This window comes from Lissotriton vulgaris, chromosome 4_1, assembly GCF_964263255.1.
Source record: "Lissotriton vulgaris chromosome 4_1, aLisVul1.2, whole genome shotgun sequence".
Taxonomy (NCBI): Eukaryota; Metazoa; Chordata; class Amphibia; order Caudata; family Salamandridae; genus Lissotriton; species Lissotriton vulgaris.
In genome coordinates, this window is record NC_141691.1 from 744520621 (window position 1) to 744532778 (window position 12158).

Sequence of the window (12158 nt, forward strand, 5' to 3'; positions counted from 1 at the left end):
GTGACCCATTGGGGATTGATAACAGAGTATTTCTCTGATTACTTTACAAGAGTCATTAATGCAATCTGCATTGACTATCACCTGCAAAATAAAAGATGATACATATAGGGAAGCAGAGTTCTAAAGGGTTGAACAGAGTTAATATGGAAAGAGTAAGAATGGACATAAGCACAAGTGGGGTTTCCAACTCAGGTCGAAGCAATGTTTTAATAGAGGCTTAATTGTATTATTGATGAAGAATATGCTGGCAAATGCTTGACAATGCCTCCAACTCCCTCCTCAAAGATGGAATGTTCTTTACACTGGTTTGCATCATGGAGCTCAAAGACAAATTTGAGTGGCACCTGTTCAATCTCCTTGGAGGCGGAGTGGTCAAGCCCTGCTGCCAGGACCTGCAAGGCAAGTAAGGCAAAGAGGTTCTAACTGGAATAAGTGTAGCAGTTGAGGGGGTGGCTCAGAAGTGGCTTGTGAAGAATGGGAGAGGATAAATAGCTCACTTCACAAACTTAAACACCTATGACTGGTTTTAAATCTACTCAACACACAACTGCCATAAACGATACATAAATCTGCAGAATCTCATTTACAAAGGAAAAAATTATTGGAGACCATTAAGCATTCACTAATGGAACAAAAGAAGACCCGTAATACACTGGCAGATGATGATGCAGTAAAACCCTAGTGCATGCGCTATATTCAAGGATCTCTTACAACTTGAGATCTCAAATCATTATCCGGTAAAGTTTCCAAATGACTACAAAATGATGACCAATTACAGATATTGGACTTCTTAATTCATATGAACATAGAATCAACCTCAAAGTACTTTAGCAATAATGCAACTTGATTTATACATTCAACTCAAACAATTTTCCAAAAATTGTGTAAATGTTCCACACACATCACTTCAGGCTGAACCTAAAAACACAACCCTAAAAACCGATCAGCTTTTGATATACGCAACATAATGGAGGACTTACCCAACAGCAATGGTCATATTACTTAGGATCTAGATGACGTGAAAAACTAATTTCATTCCTCGTGATGTACAATGACCATTCTTGGATAAGGACTATACTCCCAATGCCAGGATATTGGGAGCGATCTACTTTGAATGAGGGTAAAAAGAGGGTAAAAGCTGCTACCCCCTTTCTTAACGATAATCCCTCCCACCCTGTTTCACACTCCTCTCAAAGGGATCCAGAACATATCCACACATTCCTCTAGTCTAGTGAGTACAAAGGACTAAGAACATCCTTGCCATACATTAAGACATGATCAAATTCTGATACCGTAACACATGCACACAGTTTCCACCATCCTCACACCACCTCTCCCTTTTATAGAAACATCTACAAGCAAATCTAGAACAGAACACACTATACAGATCATGAGTGCAATATAGTCCAGATGGTCTTTAACACCACTCACTACCTAACAATTACTTCATTTGCATTCTGTATGTTATGTAATGTGCATGCCAAAGAACTTAGATGGAACCCAATTGATTCGGTAAGACCTCATGCCACACTCCCTAAACACAAAACTCAATACCTTTTTAACGATTAAGACACAGAAAATTAAGATATGAGACATAGTAAACTATCTACAAATACATCCTTTTTCCTTTTTACAGCTTCAGAAGCCAAATAAGACTCCAATCTACAATAGAATGCTCAAAATACAAGTTAGAAACTATTAGCATATTACCAGTGCAAGGCCATAGTAATGCCAGGAGTGCACATCATACAAAAGATCAGCATATAAGAAATAAAAGGCCAAAGCTAGAGACCAACACAGATGATACTTCAAAATGTGCAAAGCGTGTGGAATGTTGTATTTACCAGTGCTTTCATGTTTCCCTCATTGGAACTTATTAAGTTGTCATGGTGCTTCTAATGGTGTTCTAATTCCACTAGTTGTCAGTTGATGGTTCCCTGTGCCAGTGTATGGTGCGGTGGCTCGTTTCTCTGAGATTAAACTCTCAAACTACAACTATTCCTGTTTCCTGTGTGTTCTTCAACCCACAACCCACAACATTATTTTGGCGACGAGGCGACCTGTGAAGAGAAAAGCGAGCCACTGCTTCGAGTTGCTTTCAGAAGAAATGAAAAATGACTTTTTTCCACCAAGTCTGTACTTGAACCTTTTGACCCTACTCCCTTCTAAAGCGGCTGTTATTTCTAAGGGAATTAATTTTCCCCAGCGGCTGTATCGTCAGATATTTATTTAAGGTGAGGAGGTCGCAGTGTGGGTCATTGACTTCTTTGCCACAGTGATTTGTGACGCTAGACGCTGAAAGAAGAGCCTTTCCGAAACGCTTTTCTTTGCCGAGTGAGTGCCTGCCTGAAACGCTTTTGCTGATATGACTTTAATTATTCCACTATCTATTTAAAAGTGTCTGCATTTGCAACTCAGCAGCCTACCTCGCAGACGTTGACCGTTGATCAGTGTCTCCCAGCGAGATCGTCTCCTCTTGGCTTCTCCGGTGAAATGATGACGCTGTAGAACGTTCATCAGGGATTGGTGATTGCTCTACGCGTCACTGTCTGTGTCAGCGCCTACGCATTGGATGTCTTGACGTGCGCTCAGTGTGACGTGTCAGCAAGTTTTCGATCGGTTTGTGGTGGAGTGTCTTTCCGTTTCTTTCCTCACACAAGTGATATCTCTGCATTTTCGTTATTTCTTCTGTGTCAGCTGTTCCAGCGGAAGGAAAGGAGTACTTCACTTCGTCTCTTCTTCAAGAGTATTTTTTTTTTTTTTTTGTTGGAATAAAACATATTTCTTTTCCAGGTTTGCATCACGAATGTCTCCAAAACCACATCAGCAGTAAGACGTTGACATTTGACTTTTATCTTACTTTGACAACATTTTTGTTTGCTGTGAATAGAAAAGTTTTGGTTTCTTTCTCGATCTTGTTTTTTTAATCTGGGATTGTTTGTGTTAGAAAATGCAATCTGTAAATCAACCTCCCCCATTTCTAGAAAGTCCAGGTACTCCCCAAATTCAGTGGAGGCAATGGTTTGATGGCTTTGAAACCTATATTGGTGCCATTGGCGCTTCCAGGTATAGAGCTGAAAGGAAGAAATATTTACTTCTGAATTGTTTGGGGTTTGAGGGTAGGGAGGTCTACAAGCATTTGCCTGATTTGGTTCTTGCTGAGGGAGAGGTTATTGACGAATATCAAGAAACCATTAAAAAACTTGTTATCAAATTTGATGTTCAACCAAGTTTGGTTGTATTAAGGCACAAGTTTTTTAAAAGAGCACAATTACAGAGTGAAGATGTTGATTCCTATTTGAGTGCTTTACGCAAACTCTGTGCTGAATGCCAGTTCGGCGATTTTAAGGATCAGTTAGTGAGGGATCAATTCATCGCCCATTGTAGTGACAAACATATTCAACAGAAACTGCTCACCATGGGCAATCCTTCCTTAGAGGAAATTATTAAAGTGGCTAAGAGTCTTGAACTTGCCCAAACGTTTATTAAGGAGCTCTGTAAGACTGATTTGCATAAAGAGAATGTAAATGCTGTTGTGTCTCCCACTTCTAGGTTTAATCCTTTAAAAAAAGAAAAGTTCAATGAAAAAAATTATTTTAAGAAGAACATGTGCTATAGATGTGGTTATGCCCCACACTCTAAAGAAAACAGTTTTTGCCCAGGGAAAAATGCTAAGTGTTATAAATGTGGGAAGTTTGGGCATTTGGCTAAAGTTTGCCAAGCCAGTTTAAGTAAACCAGAAAAGGTCAGTTGTGTGTTGGAGAATGAACATGTGTCCGACAGCGAAATGGTGAATGAATTTAAGGATATGATCGTTACTGTCACAGATGATGGGGTTGTCATTGGTAATCCTGAAGAGTGTGTAGATCCTTATGTAGACATTTTTGTGGGTGGTGTGTGTTTGAAGCTTCTTGCAGATTCTGGTGCCAGGATAACCATGATTTCTCTGGAGTTGTTTAAGCAATCCTGGTCTGACAGGGAATTGTTTCCTCCTGACAGAGCACCTGTTTCCTATGAGGGTCGCAAAATAGTTTTGGAGGGTTTCATTGAAGACATTTTGCAATTTAAAGATAGGAAGATTCAAGGGAAGATATATGTGGCTGTGCGCGGATTGAATATTTTGGGATGGTACCATCAAGGTCTTTTTGGTATGTTGTTGCGACCCAGTGCGAAGGAGCAGGTACTTGTTGTCCTAGATATGCCCGATTCTTCATCTCTTGAGAAAGAGTTTCCCAGAGTTTTCTCAGACTCACTTGGTGAAATTGTGGGATTTAAGCATCGGATCAAAGTTAAGTGTGATGCCGTTCCTGTGAAGCATAAGGTTAGGTCTGTACCGTTCAGTTTGAGGACTGATCTTAAAACTGAGCTTGAGAGGCTAGAGAAGAATGGCATCATAGAACCTATTGAATCTAGTTTGTGGCTTAGTCCTTTGGTCGTAGCACACAAAAAAAATGGGGAAATTCGTCTTTGTTGTGATCTCAGGAGTCTTAATAAGGAAATTTGGGTGCTCAAGACAAAATGGCCTCCAGGTTCAATGACAAGAAATCCACTAAGAGTTTCAATATTTCTCCTGGAGATATGGTGCGTGTAAAAAATTATAGGTCTGTTAAAAAAGGTTCCGACTCTTTTGGTGAACCTGTTCGTGTTGAGAAGGTGTGTGGAAATGCTGTCATGGTGGAGGGTGGTCATTGGTGGAATCTGTGTAAAGTCATTAAGCTGAATGCGAGTGATGGTGCTCATGTGTCTCAACCAGATGCTACCTGTTCTGACGTGAGACCTGCTCCGCCCTCTCTGAGCTTAAATGCTGATGTGTCTCATCAGGGAGATTGTTCTGTAAGGAAGTCTACACGTGTAACCCGTCTTCCTTGGAAACTTCATTAGTTTGTTGAAGCTCACATGATTTAGCTGTTCTCCTTGTAATTTGGTGTATTGCATTCTTTGCCTCTTTGCTCCTTGCCTTGCATTCTTTGCCTCCTATTGTATTTTAGTTTCCTTTCCTTTCTTTTCCTTTTCCTTCTTTTTGCCTTGTGATTTCCTACTTTCCTTTGGAAAAAAAAAGATAATGTTGTATTTACCAGTGCTTTCATGTTTCCCTCATTGGAACTTATTAAGTTGTCATGGTGCTTCTAATGGTGTTCTAATTCCACTAGTTGTCAGTTGATGGTTCCCTGTGCCAGTGTATGGTGCGGTGGCTCGTTTCTCTGAGATTAAACTCTCAAACTACAACTATTCCTGTTTCCTGTGTGTTCTTCAACCCACAACCCACAACATTGTCTACACAATCGATGAACATAGCATTGTTATTCAATAATCTTGCATAGGTGCTGGTTTAAAACACATACTGACATTCAATTGGAAGGTTCTCTCCAAAAGACGCGCCCCCAATACAAATGGCTCACGATGGCCTTCAAGACTATTTACAGAAAATCCCCCTCATGAATCTAATTATTCATAATTTACTTTGCAAATCAGAAACATCTGCAATACCAATGCTACAGTGTATGTTCTTTAGAGAGCGATCCTCTGAATTGCTCATGCCCTGTTTATAGAATGTCCTTCATAACCAAATACGAGCTAGGTTATCCCATCCACAGTTTAATGGCATCAACAAATAATACTCATGTCTAGGGAACACAGTCGGGTATAAGGGTTATGGTGAGCACTCCCTCTGACTCATTCTCAGATCACAGTCACTGAGGCTCATTAAAATACTCAAATCATCAGTTATGCCCCAAACCTTTTATCTAAGTCTCTACCACAGGTAATCATTCCTCGTTCATGAAATCACCCAGATGCACGTTAATATGCACCACTGTGTGCGTACAGCATTTCTTTTAAGAACAATTTTATAAACAAATATCCCATGAACTCTAGTGCATTCTGGCAAACAAAGCCCAGAGGCAGCCAACCTAGTAGTATGTGTAGTTTATCAAGAGAACCTCACTGGACTATTAGAACATTCAACTTAACAAATATCCAACAAAATTACTTACTAAACATTTGCCCTACAACCAAACACACATCATTAAATGATGATTCCAAGGTGTACAAAAACCCATACCTTTGCAGGGAAGCACACAGATAGACCATACCATTAACAAGGCCAAACCACTAGCAGAAATACACTACACAAATTCCAGAGCTCAGTAGAAGAATGGTGCTCTGTTTTTTCTAAAGGCTTTTGGGAATTCAGCCTTGCAGTCTTCAGCTGTGGCATAGACTACAATGATTTTAACCAGTAACAGTACACTCCGTGCAAATGTAAAGGATTTGCCTCATCCTGCATGGGACTATGATTGCAGTAAAATGTCCTGCAGACCTCAGTGGTATCTCCTGGACCACCACATTTGTTGCCAAAGGTATGCCAGAATTTGCATAAGACCTGGTGGGGAGAAGTGGATTAAGCAGAACAACATCTTATATGATGAATATGTTAAACCTTCATTCAACTCTATTGAGACCATCATGTTTACCAAAGTTAAGTTCATTGCTATTGGAATTTCCCTTGGATTGGTGAAATAAAGCTGAAGAAAGTTGTGGATGAAAAAGTGTAAATGAAGGAGGGGGATCTGGGTACATTGATAGAATATCGATGTCAAAAATATCGAAAAAATATATAGACAACAAAAATATCGACTTCCACACCTAAACAGGTGAGTACAAAAATATCAAATGAAAAATATAAAAAATATAGATGTAAAAAATATCGATTTAAATATATATTAATATATTATTTACTTTTAACAAAAGTAATTAAATGTAATATACGTTTTTACGCAACATAACAAATTAACTTAATTTAAAAAACTAAACACAAATATAATGTGTACATATAGATTTACTTTAAAATAATTAAACTATATATATATATATATATATATATATGGAGGCACAGCTGGGGCCAATCGTAATTGCAATAAATCACGAGGGAAATGTGGCCGCAATGAATTGGTTTCCTGTTATGCGGCCTCTGATGAGAAGCGAAAATGCTTCGAAACGCCTACGGTCAAATGATGAAATACAGGACTTAAGCTGCATGTTTCTCATTAAAGGTTTTGGGAACCAACCTGCGAGTGGTGTGCGGCCTCATATCTGAAGCAATTTTGGTAATGTGTTTACACAGCGGCTTCGGCCGTGGAGGGATCGCACTGCCTAGAACAAACAAAGGACCGCAGGAGAGGTAGAGATCCTCTTTTGCAATGGCGCGGCAGGCAGAAGAATTGAACATGCAGTTTCGAATCCTGGAGCACACTGGAGGACTATGAATATATCCTGAATGGGCATACAGGAAACGAACCCATCGGAGCGTACAAAATGCTTAATTGGAATACATTTCCCAGCAGACAATGTTTTGAAATGGAGGCCCAGCTGGGGCCAATCGTAATTGCAATAAATCACGAGGGAAATGTGGCCGCAATGAATTGGTTTCCCGTTATGCGGCCTCTGATGAGAAGCGAAAATGCTTCAAAACGGGTAAGGCCAAAGGATGAAATATAGGACTTGTAAGCTGCATGTTTCTCATTAAAGGTTTTGGGAACCAACCTGCGAGTGGTGTGCGGCCTCATATCTGAAGCAATTTTGGTAATATATATATATATATATATATATATATATATATATATACATATACACACACACAATAATTTAAAATATAAAAAATTCAAAAATAAATGAAAACATTAAACAATACAAAATTAATTAAACTTAAAATGCCCTTGACAATCACTGTACCAGTAGGCAAAGTGTTGGATAGCAAAATAATAAAATGTACTCTACCAACTCCAGTGAGTGCAATTGTAATGAAAATGTTGGATAGCGGAGGGGTACAAATTACTATTCTCACTCCAAAGAGTGCAACAGTAGGGAAGGTGCTGGATAGCAGAGGGGAAAAAATAGTATTCCCACTCCGGTGAGTGCAACAGTAGGGAAAGTGTTGGATAGTAGAGGGGTAAAAGGTACTGTTCACACTCCAGTGAGAACAACAGTAGGGAAAGTGTTGGAGAGCAGAGGGGTAAACATTTGTATTTCAACTCCACTGAATGCAACAGTAGGATAAGTGTTGGATAGTAGACGGGTAAAAAAATGATTCCCACTCCAGTGAGTACAACTGTAGAGGAAATGTTGATAGCGGAGGGGTAAAAATTACTATTCCCACTCCAGTGAATGCAACAGTAGGGAAAGTGTTGGATAGCGGAGAAAAAAAAATACTGTTCACAAACACTTAAAAAATATATATTAACAATAAAAAAATATAATGAATAAACAATATTTTAAAAATAACAAATATACATATAAAAAAGAATACATATAATATTAAGAACGTATAACAGAAAACTATAAATATTATATAAAATACATTTACAAAAGTATAATTCTTTTAAACTAGAAAATATTTACAAACAAAAATGTACGAAAAAATAAATGTATTTATTTTATTTCCTATCCTATAACACCACACTAATAACAAAATACTTCCAACATTTTTAATTAAATAATGCACATATTTAACATAATTAATAAATAAAAAAAATATAAATACAAAATTAACATTAATTGACTACACCCACTTTAACACTATAATATCAACACACACCTAAACTAAAAACGATAAAATAATAAAACTGAATTAAAACTTCTTTTAAAATTAAAAACTATTACCATTAACAACTAATAATCAAATAATTAAAATTTACTTCCTACCCTTTACTCCTACTAATACCACAACACACACCTTCAATTAATTACCTAATTACTAAAAGTAATAACCAAGGAATTAAAATTAATTAACTACGAATTATTACATCATAAATTAAAAATAAATTACTTCCCTCCCTTTACACCTATAAACATCACAACACACCTAAAATCAATCACACAATTACCATAATTAATTATCAATTAGTTACAATTAACAACCAATTATCAATACATTACTTTACACATTAAACACTATAGTGTCTCAAATAAACAAATAATAATAAATAAATATTAATCAATACATTTATTATTAAATTACTTCCCACCCTATTCCCCTATAAATCCACAACCTGCTACGGAAATAACAAGAATGTACAATGCAATGGTCTCGACTTTGTTAAAGTTAGAGCTATTGGCATTGCTCATGACATTTTTTTTGTTTTGAAAACATAAATAAATGGCATTGTCATTTACAATGCCAATAGCTTAATCTCTCGCAAATGCGAGACCTATTGCATTTGCACCCACACAGAGCCACCCGCACCCACACATACAGAGCCACACGCACCCACCCACACGCAGAGCCACACACACACACGCAGAGCCACACACACACACGCAGAGCCACACACACACCCACACAGAGAGCCACACACAGACAGAGCCACACAGACAGAGCCACACACACATACAGAGCCACACAGACAGAAACACACACACACACACACACAGAGACAGACCCACACACACAGAACCACACACACACAGACAGAGCCACACAGACAGAGCCACACACACACTCACAGAGCCACACACAGACAGAGCCACACACAGACAGAGCCACACACACATACAGAGCCACACAGACAGAAACACACACAGACAGAAACACACACAGACACACACACAGAGACAGACCCACACACACAGAACCACACACACACAGACAGAGCCACACACACACAATACACACACAGACAGAGCCACACAGAGCCCAACACACACACACACACAAACCCACACACACACACACACACACAGCCACACACACAGAGCCACACACACAGAGCCACACACACACAGAGCCACACACACACACAGAGCCACACACACACAGAGCCACACACACACAGAGCCACACACAGAGCCACACACACACACCCTCACCCCGGGGAGTCTCTTTATTTACAAATGGGTTATTCGAGGCCCTTACCAACCCCCAGAGCTCTCCTGTTGCTTCCCTCAGTCTAGGTCAGCAATGGCCCCTCTCTGCCCAGTAACGCCCCAGGGAACAGAGGCAAGAAAAAACGATCACAAGAAGGGAACAGAGGCAAGAAAAAACGATCACAAGCAGGTAACAGAGGCAAGAAAAAACAATCACAACCAGGGAACAGAGGCAAGAAAAAATTATCACAACCAGGGAACAGAGGCAAAAAAAACGATCACAATCAGGGAATAGAGGCAAGAAAAATTGATCACAAGCAGGGGGCAGAGGCAAGAAAAAACTATCACAACCAGGGAACAGAGGCAAGATTAGCGAGCACAAGCAGGGAACAGAGGCAAGAAAAGCGAGCACAAGCAGAGAACAGAGGCAAGAAAAACAAGCACAACCAGGGGCAGAGGCATGAAAAGCGAGCACAAGCAGGGAACAGAGGCAAGAAAAGCGAGCACCAGCAGGGAACAGAGGCAAGAAAATCGAGCACAAGCAGGGAAAAGAGACAAGAAAAAATACTAGCACAAGCAGGGAACAGAGGCAAGAAAAGCGAGCACACCCTGGGAACAGAGGCAAGAAAAACAATCACAACCAGGGAACAGAGGCAAGAAAAACGATCACAACCAGGTAACAGAGGCAAGAAAAGCTAGCACATGCAGGGAACACAGGCCCAGGGAACAGAGGGAAGAAAAGCGAGCACAAGCAGGGAACAGAGGCAAGAAAATCGAGCACAAGCAGGGAACAGAGGCAAGAAAAGATACGGTGACAGTCTTCAGGGCTTTTGCACGTCGTGATCGCTGGCCACTCAAATGCAGGATTTACCTAATTTGCGGAGGCAGACCAGAACAAAAAAAACACCACACAGAGGCAGCGACGGGACAGAACACTGCCTTAAAAAATGGGCATAAGAAAGATAAAAAAAAGACACACTGCTCTCCTGCTGCTATTTACCATCTGGGACCCTGAATGGGGTGATGGGGCTGCATGCGACAGTCCCGCGGGGAGGGGTGCTGCGTATATTTAGCATTTTTGTTTGGAGAGGTCATGTGTCCGTTACCCCAGCCACCCACCACAGTGCAAAGCCTAACTGAATGACAAAGGAGCCCATCGCTGATGCAGCACAAACCAAGTGTGGGGGGTGGGGGAAGCCGAGCCCCCAGCAACAATATATACAGAGAAAAGGCAAAGAGGGTTTGTTTGGGTGTTCGCACATGCTCCTATTTCTGCTCACTTTCCTGTTGCGAAATGTTTCTATTTTAGAACATAGAATTCTGTTGAAGTGGAGGACAGACCCAGATCTCCCGACCTGGCATTTGGACAGTCTTTCCATCATTTCTGTCCCCCTGCCCGGGGTTCAATGGACGCAGGAAAGATAATAACAGCGGCATCAGCAGAGAAGGGCCTGGTCTGGTTTACGGACCAATTTGGATGTGGAGGGAGAAAATTCCCTAGCCGGAAAAAAAAACGGAATGCAGAACTTACTGAGGTGACGTATTGCCTACGTAGGGGAGGTTTGTGAAAGGCACAATAGTGAATGAGGATAGATTCAGAGGGTGGACAGGGAAGATCTTGTGGTTCGAACGGCTCAACAATGAATAATTCCTTCTGTGTGCAGGTCGTGAATATTTGGTCCTACTGCTTGTGGTGGAGGTTGTCCAATGGACCCAACAAGTAGTATACTGTGATCAGCAGCTTCCTTTTGTGTTCATACCCCCCCTCGCAGACCCAATAATCTGCCACCGTACTCTAGTTTGTGTTCACTGAAATTACTTCAAATGCACATCTTCTCCCAATAAAGGGCACTACAGACTCGGGTTTACATTTAAACCCAGACAGATCTTGACACGCCAGGCGAAGAGAGAACACAAAGCAACATGTCAGCAAGGAAACAGATGGACATGTTGTGAGCCGGTGTAAACTAGACGCACAGCTATTTCTTTCAGCTCTGTTTTGTCTTAGCTTGCTTGTTTTAAGTACTGGGGCACAATGTGGAAGTTCTCGTAAGGAAAATCTGGCTCTCGAGCCGAGCAGGGCGCCTGCTTGTTTGGTTGCGATTCATTGCTCTAGGAGTCTTCATTCACATGGCATCTTAGCATTCTCTGGCAGGTTCCAGTCTGCTTGTCGGGACCAGCGATGCATCGGTTCACTAGCAGCCCTGCTCCTAAAATCACCCCACTGTCACAGCTACAGAGGCAGGAACATTTAAAAAAATGCACGAAGTGCCAGTGTGTACCCGCTTCCCACATAC

At 40.6% G+C, this 12158-nt stretch overlaps 1 protein-coding gene across 4 annotated transcripts in view; it reads right to left on the bottom strand.

The window, feature by feature from the left end:
- PRP4K (pre-mRNA processing factor kinase PRP4K) overlaps positions 1–12158 on the bottom strand; it is a 390098-nt gene that overhangs the window by 91463 nt on the left and 286477 nt on the right. The gene's annotated exons all lie outside the window — the stretch shown is intronic.